Genomic DNA, 12,297 nt, shown 5'->3' on the forward strand with positions numbered 1-12,297 from the left:
CTGTGCTCTGCCTGGATCACGGGCATCATCCCAACTGACGAAGAGGGCCCTTGTTGTCTCTCTCTCTGGAAAGGGAAGGGTGAGCGCCAGGACTGCAACAACTCCCAAGGGGTGATGCTGCTCTCAGTGCCAGGCAAAGTCTTTGCTCGGATAGTTATTGATAGGGTTCGCCACCATCTGCTTGAGCACCAGCACCCAGAGCAGTCAGCCTTTACAACAAAGAGGTCAACAATTGACTGTATCCTTGCTCTTCGGGTCCTTACCGAATGCAGATGAGAGTTTTGGCAGGTGATTTTGCAGCCTATGTTGATTTCTGCAAAATGCTTGATTCAGTGAATCGGGATGCCTCATGTGGGAGAATCACCATAAGAACAAAAACACGATATGGCACGCGCATAACGCGCCATTTCATTCAAATCTGCATGCCAATTTCCAATGGCATCTCACCTTGCTTCACCCCTCGCTCACCAAACGTCACCACTTCGACCACCAACACCTCCCGCACACGGGAAAAATATTCCCGCACCCCCTCATACTTCTGCATCACAACAATTCGCCACTAAACAGAGGCGTGCTGCACGACTCAGGCTGTACTCCGACCGCGTGATGCAAGAATGAGCAACAGACGTTAATAGAACCAACAGCATCTTGCCAGGGATGCACCGGGTGAGCACGCGGGATTGATATGATCCTCATCCAGTCGCCAGAACATGGTAAGACAAGCGGCGAGGAGGGGTTGCAGGAAGGGTGATCCAGGAGTTTGGTACGAGGCCCGGGTGTGAATTTTGGCTCATGAGAGGGGGCCCGTTGGTGGCGGGTTTGCATTGTTATTCGGCATTCAAACTGCACTCGGAGAACATTCAGGGCCGGGGTGTCGGCTCATACCCTATGTTGAGTCAGGAGCTCCAGGCCGTGGCAAACCGCATGGGCAAATGAGACCATTTCCGGCCACGGGAGCCTGGCAGGGGTGGCTAGGTCCGCTGTGGTCCAATCAGGGAGCCGGATTCGGGTCACAGCACGTCGCCTTTGGGTCGTCACCCCACCCTTTACCCGGGGCTTATAAAAGAAGCGCGGAGCCACTCGCTTTCTGCTTCGCCCTCTTCTCCTCTGCTCCTCTCGGCTCTGCATTGGCTGCTCCTTGTTGCTTCTGCTATTCGCTGGCTCTTCACTTGCAGTTGGTGTGTGACTGAGACATGCTTATTCCCAAGGACCAGTGCAGAGTGCACGTTGCTTCGAGTCCCGGCAAAGTGACTAAGCCGGAGATAACGTACCAACTCTTGAGGTGGGAACGCTCAATCAGAGCGTCCCATGGAGGTACATGCTACACAAACAGACCTATGCATAACTAGGTTAGGGATCTTTCACCTCATGCATGTTCTCTCCTCTCTCTATTTCCACCCCTCTATCTCATCCCCTTTGGACACACAAAAGAGCATTATTACTGAATAGCAATCCCATTTTCCTCCAGCACACCACACCCCCCTTATTTCACTCCACCACACGTCCCACTCCCACACCTTAGACACCAATATTTCTCCCTCCTACCTCTTCCTGAGCGTACTGGGTTGCATTGGTCGGCCGACCGCACCAGGTATTGCGAGGCCGTTTGTCCTCATCTGCTCTCTTTCTTTCTGGCTATCTAATCTTCCTCGGGTTTGTGTGTTTGTGTGTATGAGTGTGGATATAATGGCGCCTGTCATAGCATAAGTTAAGATTGTAGAAGTGATAATGGGATAAGTCTGCTTTTGTAAATTGCTTGCCTTTTGCCACACCCCACGAATTCCTTGCTGTCCCTGCTGTTTTTACCAATACACCCAATTCACTGTGCCACATACCTTTCCTCGCTTGATTGTAAATAAATGCTTTGTGTAGAAATGTTCCAGCTCGTTTTCATCTTTTCCTTCATTGGTCCAGCATGGTTCGTATTCGAGCTTAGCCGGGACGTTATTCTCCAACAATCTGTTTTCTAGCTGGTACGTTCTTGGCAGTTACGCCGGCTGCATCTGATCTGGTAATGTGATCCGGTTTGAACAAGGCGTTGTCCCCCGGTAATTAAACCATGTGAGTTTTAGGTAAACTGTATCAGACGGAGGACCCAAAGTCATGTGGTTTAGTTATTGGTGTTCACGGTCAATTAGTGACCCACCACGTCACAAAGTTATTCGTGTGCAACGGCCTGCGATTCCGGAGAGTCTGGTGGGAACTCGAGGTAGTTTCTCCTCCACGTGGTCTTCTCGCCCCGGACCATGTGTCCGCAACAATATAAATGCATTATATCGCCCTATTTGCATTAGCTCCAGTTTATTAAGATTTACAACATCCTTTACCTTCGCTGAAGGAGAGGGTGTTTCATTTGGGTCCGTTTGTTTGTTTGTCTGTCTGTCTGCGTTTGTTTCTTTGTCTGCACGGAACTTTTGTGTTTTTCTCCACAACCGCTTGTCGGATTGAGAAAATTTTTCACTGTCGGAGCGACTTCTCATGTGGAACGTTTTAATCATAATTATGATGTCATAGGTCACATGGTGTAGCAGCAATCGTGGAAAAATGGAAAAATTTGGACCTGAATTTCTGAAACCGCATAAAGGAAAAATTGAAACTTAGCACACGGCAAGTACTCCTCATGTGGAATAAGCATGATTTGTTTTGGATGGTGTCATCGGTGCCTTTGTTATGACTTCATAATTGCATATGTGGAACTTGCATATGTGGAATTGCATATCTGCATATGTGGAATTATGACATCATAATTGCATATCTGATCAGTTTGAAAATTTTTGAGGGTCATGCAAAAAAATTTGATGTCATCGGTTACGTGATTTGGCAGCCATATTATTTTTTTAAAAACCTTCAAAAATCTTCTCCGAAATAGCTGAACAGATCGAGAAGAAACTACACATATGACCTCCTATACATGAGGAACAAAAGATTCACACATATGACATCATAGGTCACATGGTTTGGCAACAATATTGGATTTACCCAAAAACAAATAAAAATCTTCTCCAGAACAGCTGGACAGATCAAGTGGACATTTCACACAAATGTTCTCCAAGGCATGTGTGTACAAGGTTGTTGAGGAATATAATTAATGTCACATGGTTTGGCAGCCATATTAGATTTAAGAAAATATTAAATATTTTTTTCTCTGTAACCGATTAATCAATCGATGTGAAACTTCACAATTGTAATTAAGTGGTGATGTCGAATACATGTTATAAATTTCATCTTGATCGGACTCGTGGTCTGGCAGCCAAAACAATGAAATTTTTTGATTTGGGTTTATTTTATTTTTTGAATAAGGTTCATTTGGCTGTGCCTGGATGGGTTTGAGGGTAGAGGAGCAGCAGCTGAAATATGAATCCTGTCCAGGTTCCACCTGATGACTTCATTTATTTTTGCTTGTTCGGGTTCCTGCTGATTACTCCAATGCAGTACCTATTTGGTCTTCCATTTGATTTGAATCGGATTAATTTTAATCCCATTCTAAATTCCATAAAATAAAATAAAAATTTCAGTTGAATAATAACAAAAAAATGTCATGGGTCAGGATCAGGTGTCCGATCAAAGCGGGACGTCTTGGAACCTGGTTATCACTGCCAGCAGTTATAAAGTGGCAGTTCTAATGATGTCTCTTATTAATTATGTAACACACCAGCACACAAACGCCACAAAATACACAACACACAAAACAAGTCCTGGTATGGATCTGCAATCTCTAATTGCTCTTTTTCTTGTTATTATTTTAATGTCCATCCCAGAACAACTTTGATGGGGTGGCTAAATAAACACCAATGGTTGAACTTGCATGGTTTGACATTAATTAAGGAGCATCCACTCTTTCGTGGCAACAGGATAACTTGATTGTCTGGAAAGGTTTTTCGAGAGTTTTTGTCTCCACAGCCAAAGGCGCCGGCTGGATGCATTGCGTCTTCAGTTGTCCGTCCAGCTGCGCGTCCATCCGTGAGTGCAGAGCAAATAACTTGTGAACCACTGAAAGGATTTTGACCAACCCTAGTACAAGTATGTATTATGTTAGAGCGATGAACTGATTAGATTTTGGGTTCAACAGGTCAAAGGTCGTGTGCCCATTGAAAATCATTTTGCAGACCATAACTCGAGTTAGAAGCATCTGATATTTTCTCTCTGCTGCTTATCTCTTATCTCTCTGTCACATGACCTTTAGTTTTTCATGTGACCTTTAATCGAGATCAAAGGTAACAGTGGGTTGACCTCCAACATGGGCGGAGGTATATCCATTTACGCATTCACGTCAAATTGCATTTTCTATTTGTTTTTAAAAAAAATCTTTCTGTTTCAGCTTTTCAGATTTAAAGCAGGCCAATGGAGGAGAAGGTTTTTGTAAGTTTGTGTGGAATGTAGGAGAGTAAGAACACACCTTTTCACAGGTAACCGTTGATGTATTGGAGTTGTGTGAAAACTGAAGGATGATTTACATTTGTACCTGGAAGCCTGACAGTGAGCATGCACTGTACTTTGAGCTGATACAAGTGGGCAACACTGAAGCAGATTCTGCATGTGTAGTGGAATGTAAAAGGTGTCTCCCCTCCCCCCCCCAATTGTTTTTCTTTCCGACCATTAAAGTGAAATGGCACAATGTTGGTCCTTTTCTATGTAGTTTTCAGCCAATGCCACCCATTCCTCTCAGCATAAACAGATGAGTTTCCTATCGCCATTGGAATGAAATCTTTATGGGAAAACCTCTTTTTTTGACCCCTTCTCCTCATTCCACTCCCTCACCCCTTTGTTAAAGCAGGTTGTTCATTACAGTATACTGTGTACAATGACATTTGTCAATCGACAAGTGACTTTATCCACCAGTGGATGGTGAGGCTTGTCACCTTAACCCAAGAGGTTCATGAGTTTGCGGATATGTTTGAGCATGGCATGATGGATAATTAATTCAACACTGCTATTTGAACCTGCAATCCTGCCATCATGAGCCAAGAGCCATGGCTTGGAACACCAAAAAGGTCAACTGCTCGTTGTGCATTTCACACTTTATATGTTTGCTGGATGTCGTCGGTCCTGAAGTCCAAGTATGATCTCCTACGGCCACTCTGGTTCACCTCTGCCTTAATAAGCCCTTGAGTAAATACCCTACAAGAAGCGGATGAATGGGGTTTCCTCCTGCACTGTAGCTTGTTTCATGTAGACGTTTAAATGAGGCACAATTTCCCTCTCCCCTCACTATTTATCAGCAATCTAATTGTAGAATTGGATGCTGCACATTTTATTTGGTTCAGGTTTGAAATAAGTGTTCAATTACCAAGTACATACTGTACTTACCTTTGTACTCTTGCTGTCTCAAAGTTGTGACTTGTGTTATGGATGTGGTCAGCTTCCATATGATCAATTGGGTTCATTATAAAATTTAAAACAAAGTTGTTTCATGTCAAAGTGGTTTGTCCGTTTAAGTACCCGACGGTTATCAATTTTGCACGAAGCTTGCATTCTAATTTCTGAGGATATGCTGCTACGAGTGGCCAAAAAAAACTACGTTGGTCGAGTAAGTAAGTGCAGAATGTATTCAAGAGGAATGCCCTTCGACCGTTTCACTTGTTAGTTAATGCATGGAATGGTCTCCCTGGAATGGTAGTGGCAGTAGAGGGGGTTCTGGTTCTTAATCTGATGAACCACATCGTGTTACAGAGCGTCGGTGCGGCTGAAGCAGTTTATTTGCAAGAGTTATACTCGATGGTTTACCATTGCCTTCCCAGCACAAGTAAGAGCACTACTTTGTAATTTGTTCATGGTGCTGATGATAGCTCACCAACTCTTCATGAAGGACATTGTGGGATCTTTAACCTCCAACAACTAATGCCGGCAGACAGGACACCCAGTTTAACATCCATCCGAGGGATGGGCGCACACATTGATGAATCTCCCTACCTGTGAAAACGCCAGAATGACCGTTTCTAGCTGGATCGGGACTCAAACTCAAGCTGGACAGCTTAGAGGCGAGTACTTATCGGCCATCCTGCTAGTCCGTAGATAAGGTAGATGGGCACCTGGATGCATTGGAGATGGAGAGGTACAGCATTGGGATATTGTCAGGACTTGCAGCTTGTGTGGATGGGTGATGAGTAGTATCTCGGGCTGGTGTAGCACACGCATGATGGGCAGAACAGAATGTCTGCCTCCTGTCCCAGAGTTCCTTGTTCGAGTTAGTGTATTTACTCGGGAACTTCTCCCCGGGATGGAATCTGAACTGGATTCTTCAAAACATGGTGTATCAGAATGGTTGTTTATTAGTTGGTGTGCATAGGTTTCTTTAGAGCTGTGGGTTTGTAATAAATTTCTTCCAGATGTTTTTCCTAGCGGAGAGATCCAAGCTGTTTTTTTTTTTTTAGCAACTTGGCATGCCACCTAAATCCACCACAGTTTAAAAATCACAACAGAGAAGCATTCGTGATCTCTTTTCGGTAGGTGTACACTATAGTACGTGAATATGGAATTGTGCAACTTTTAATTTTTATATTTACAAACTACAAATACGCTTCTCATTAAAGGGGTTTAACCCCCACTCCAAGTGCAGCTCAAACAGGTATAAAATGATTGCACTGCCAAAAAGTGTACAAACAAGTGTGTTCCCGGTCACGCTCACCCACATTTACCGCGAGTTTGATCATCCTCCCAGTTCAAGACATCACCAACGCGACCTGGTGATTGGTGCTTTGCAGACAGTGTGCCGCCCCTCGGATAGACGTTAAGCCGGGTGTCTCATCTGCTAGCTTTAGTTAGGTAGACGTTAATGGAGATCCCATGGTGTTTTTCGCAAAGACTAGAGGCGAGTTTTCGCCAGCACCCTGAACAAATTCCAGCCAAAACGTGTCTCGTCGAACGTCATGCTTGGCCAACCGGTTCGTGATGACAAACGTGCGCATATGAAGGTGGATTGTTCAAGATGTCGTGGAATAAGATGCTAGCATGATCATTTTTACGGTAGATGGACGTCGTTTTCACCCCGTCTGTTTGTCTGTCTGTCTGTGAAGCAGATTGCTTCAAGGCATGATATCTCAAAAAGTTATGGACGGATTCGGCCAAAACTTGGTGGACCAGTTGGGTGGGTGACAATGACGAATTGATACAATTTGAAGATTAGAATATATACTTGGTATTGGCTTAATGGTTAGGGTGTTGGGCTTGCGATCTCAAGGTCCTGAGTTGAAATCCCACTCAGCTGTTGAATTAACACCAGGTGGGGTAGACTGCATGTCATCCTTCCGAGGTCGGAAAAATAAGTGCCAGCTTGTTGGTATCCTGTATCGGAGTGGTGACCCGTCCAGGATTGTGCCCAATAGCCAAAGAGACTGCTTAGGCAGCACCAATGCTCTGCACAGAGTATGGTCCCAATGGATGGATGTAAGATTAGAATCTGAATCCGGATCCGAGAATTATTACATTTTTAAGTGATCCTTCACCATCGAGAGCTGAGGCCAAAAACGATATATATATATATACACACACACACATATATATATACACACACACACACACATATATATATATATACACACACACACACACATATATATATATATATACACACACACACACACATATATATATATACACACACACACACATATATACACACACACATATATATATATATATATATATATATATCATAATATCTCAAACATTTATGAATGGATTTTGACAAAATTTGGTCCATGAGTTGGAAGGTGACAAGAACAAGCCGATTCGATTTTGGTTCAGGTCCGAATCCAGATATAGCTTCTCAGTGGGATACGAAAGTGCAAAACGTAACCTGTTCAGCGTTGTGGAGGTGTGTGCCCTACGCTGCTACCAAGTGACGTTCTATTTGAGTTTGTCATGAATATCATGCTGTTTGCTGATAAATGTCCACAGTGACTGTGGCGCAGACCCTCAGATAACTTAACTTGGGAATGCATTGCAGATCAAAAAATTACCCCCCGTTGGGGGTGACGGTCATCTCTGAAGCTCTGTAGATGTGGATCTCTGATCGGCTTAGATGTCGTCTTGTCTTTTGGTTCAACGTACAGACGAAAGCCCGGGAGCAAAAAAGGATAGACAATCTCAGAAATCAAACTATTTTTTGAAAATTTTTGAATTTGAAAATGGTTGATTTGGAACTGTTATGATCAATGTGTCTTCAAAAGGATAGAAACCGGACCTCAGAAATCAAACCGCATCTCATAAATGGTGGATGATATTTTGACAATGGATGATTTCACAAGTTTACAGCATCGGTGACCTTGACCTTCAATCAGGTCTAAAGTCATACCGTCGTGCATCACTCATCGACCCCCAACCTACATACCAAGTTTCATCAAGATTGGGCAAAACTTTTTTGACCGTATCACATCCATGATTTTTCCAAATTTGAAGACACGTGACTCGATAACCAGGACAAATTTCAAAAAACCAGCTTGACCAAATTTAGATATTGTTCCATATTATCAGAATCCGAAGGAATTTCGAAGATCGGATCATAAACAGCGGAGGAGATAGATTTTTAAAATGGACGATTTCGCAACTTTTGAGTGACCTTGACGTTGACCTTGACCTTCAATCGTGTCAAAGGTCATAGCGTCGTGCATCCCTCATCGACATCTATGCACATACCAAATATCAAGAAAATCGGAAGAAAAATCCTGCGTAACCGAGCGGAAGTTACCAAAGCCGCACCGGACCCAATGACAACTCACCGGCCCAAACGGCCTCACTAATTCTCAATACGCACCGTGCTGGACCAATGGGAGAAAGCACAGAAAACGAGCTGGTACATTTAACACGGGGGGGGTTATTTATAAGCAATAATCGGGTAGGGGAGCACACAAAGAGCAGAGTTATCCGAATATGAAGATGTAATGTACAATGAACACAGGGCACTTAGACAGTTTCTACTTACAGGACGGCGCCACACACACACACACACACACACACACACACACACACACACACACACACACACACACACACACACACACACACACACACACACACACACACACACACACACACACACACACACACACACACACACACACACACACACACACACACACACACGCACACACCCAAAAGAACTGGACCCCGTCGGTCTTTATTTCGGCCTTTCAGCTCGGAGGGAAGGCGAGCTGAAAGCAGGGGCCTATTTTTGCACCTGTCCGCCTCGTGCGGTCTGGTTGAGCTTCTCCGGTGGCGGGACTCGAATGCACCACCAACAACGCAGCACCAAGCTCCAGGGACCAGGGAAAGAGCGTCGGACGCCAGCCAGCACGAAGGCGGACGAGTGGGAGATGACGAGACGACCGGCGATCGAGCCCGAAACAGCTTCCTTGATCAGGCCACACCAGGCGAGGCAGACGCGCACAGCCAGCACGGGGAACGGACCAGACGAGACGCCAGCAGGCAAATTGAGGCTTCTTTTCCTTCTCCTCTTTATGGGGCGAACCTTCTTTGACGATGGGGCGAACCTTTTTCTCTTTCTTTATGACAAGCGAACCTTCCTCGACGACGGCTCGCCACCTCGTCTTATCCTTCCCCTCCCTGCGGGTCGAGGGAAACGCTCTGAGGTACTCGCCCCCGGATTGGGCGAGGGGTTGTCGGGCGACTCGTGGCCGCCGTTCATTGGACGAGCTCACGTGGGCGGAGGGAACCTCATCCCTGTACATGACACGCTGCACGTGGGTGATGGGTGGCGATGGTGCGAAAACGAAGGATGAAGATTTCAAGATTTCAATAAAAAAAAACCTGACTATAAAAGTAGCTCATAGCGCACACACGAAATTCCCATTAGACAGAAGGACGGGACCCTGACTATAAACACATACTTTTCGAAATAACTGAACTGCAGGGGCTGCTGTCTGTGTGCAAATGGCTGCCAGATTCGTAACAATATGTCCCAATTCACTTCTGACTTGAGGCATATTTCAGGCAAAGACAACACAGCAGCTGGTGCGTTATCACGTATGGACGTAAACGCCTTCGAGACAACAGCCGTCATTGATTTTGATACCATTGATCAGGCTCAGAAGGACAATGAAGAAAAGCAACAGTCAGCTGATAACTCTATCCAGCTAAGAGCAGTCCCAGTAGTTCTATTATGTGTGATGTCTCTCCTAGAAATCCTCGTCCAAACATCCCAGCCAAGTTTAGACACACCGTTTTTCATGCTCTGCATGATGTGTCATACCCTGGCATCCGAGCCACGCAAGTTGATTACTACACGTTTTTTCTGGCCGGGAATCAACCGAGATGTGCGCAATTGGGCAAAAACTCGTCTGCGGTGTCAAAGTTGTGAAGTGCACCGACACACAAAAACGTCCCTGGGCATACCAGATGCCAGGTTTGATCATGTGCCCATCGACGTCGTGGGACCTCTTCCTCCATCAGATGGGCAGACATATTTGCGCACTTGTATCGACAGGTTTACACGATATGTGTTTACACATTTCCACGACTGGCCGGAAGCGATACCTCATCTAGATATCACAGTGGAGACCGTATCTCCAAGATGTTTTCATTCCAAGATGGGTGGCAAATTTTGGAGTACCTTCGACCATCACCACAGATAGAGGTCATCAATTTGATTCTTCCCTTTTTCAAACACTCACGGAGATGCTTGGCTGTAAACACAGAACGACATCTTATCGTCTTCCTTCTAATGGGATGGTGGAGCGTTTCCGCCGATGGCTTAAAGCTGGTCTCAAAGCTCATGCTAACACACGATGGACTGAAGCACTTCCTCCTGTTCTGTTGGGCACTTGGACAGCAGTCAAGTCGGATCTGTGGTGCTCCACGGCTGAACTTGTCTATGGGACCACCATTCGGTTCCCAGGAGAGCTCATAGCACCAAGTAAGAGTGTGAATGACCGGGATCCCAGCAATTCTGTGCACCGGTTGAAACGACACATGCATGATCTTGAGCCTACACCCACGGGGTCCCAACACGGACAACCACAAATCCATCCAGATCTTCACACATGCACGCACGTCTTTGTACGACATGATGCCATGAGAACGCCTCTACAGCCACCATATGATGGGTCGTATCTCGTACTTCGACGGTCTGACAAGTTTTTCACCTTGGAGACTCACGACAAGCATGAATGTGTTGGCATCGATCGTCTGAAACCAGCCCAAATCGAAGACTGCTCTACCTCTACCTCCTCATGAGCAACCTCGACTTCACAGGCCATTGAGCCTTCTTCTAAAATGTCGCCAACCGCACCAGCATTCTACGACGTTGCCTACTACTACTCTTACATCTTCTCCAAAATCTTCCATTCAGCAACCTGAAGTGAGGAAAATTAGAGCAGGCAGGCATGTTCATTGGCCAGCCCGCTATGTACACGTTTTCACCATGAACCGAGAGGTTTCATTGACGATTTTACTTTATTCTTCTCATCATTCACCACATGGTTATCAATCGCTACTCGCATCATTGTTACAACTAGCGATCGAGGAAGGGGATGATGCAGCGACTTACTTTGAAACCTTTTCCTGTTCCGACATCACGTGACTGTATCATAGCCAGTTCTGATTGATTAGACGAAGCAGACTGGTGGACGAATGGGAAGAGTCCTTTTTTTCGAGGGATAATGGTCGAGGTTTCTCTGAAACCGCTCAACGGGATTCTCTTTGCGAGTCCACGTATCGTTGAATTGCTTTCATAAAGCAAATAATGCGGGAACTTCATGTATCTTAGTTCTAACATGCTGTTTTGATTTAAAACCAACTGACATTTCACCTCGTTCTGGTTTTTGTTAACTCGGCCTAGCTGGCTGTAGTGGGGGTAGGGGCAAGTGGTCCTAGACAATGGGCCCGTAGGACTTTCATGATGAGAAGTTGCCACCTATTTAGATATGTTCTACATATGTCTTGGAACAGAAAAATTGATGTTGCCAATTTTGGAGCTGTCAAATGGCAGCCATTTTGAAATCCAAAATGGCTGCCATGATCATGCTTTTTTCTTCAATGAATACAATTATTGCTCATATTTTAAAAATAATATCAAAATTTTATCCCATAATATGAGTGAACGTGAATAGGAGAGACATTATGATTTATTGTATGCGTATTTAAAATAATGATAAAGTCATTTTGAATTTCAAAATGGCCACCATTTGAAATGAGCTGTTTATTTATTTAAATATTCTTCTAAATCCATTGAAATAGAGTATTTTCTTCTTATTTCTAAGAAACTTTGGGATGCTACTTCTAACAGACAATAGTATATTAAATAAATTGGCCCTTTTGAGTATCCGTAACAAATAATTAGCT

The sequence above is a fragment of the Eptatretus burgeri genome, chromosome 5, assembly GCF_056783735.1.
Source record: "Eptatretus burgeri isolate ZD-2024b chromosome 5, Ebu_testis_v1, whole genome shotgun sequence".
In the NCBI taxonomy this organism is placed as follows: domain Eukaryota; kingdom Metazoa; phylum Chordata; class Myxini; order Myxiniformes; family Myxinidae; genus Eptatretus; species Eptatretus burgeri.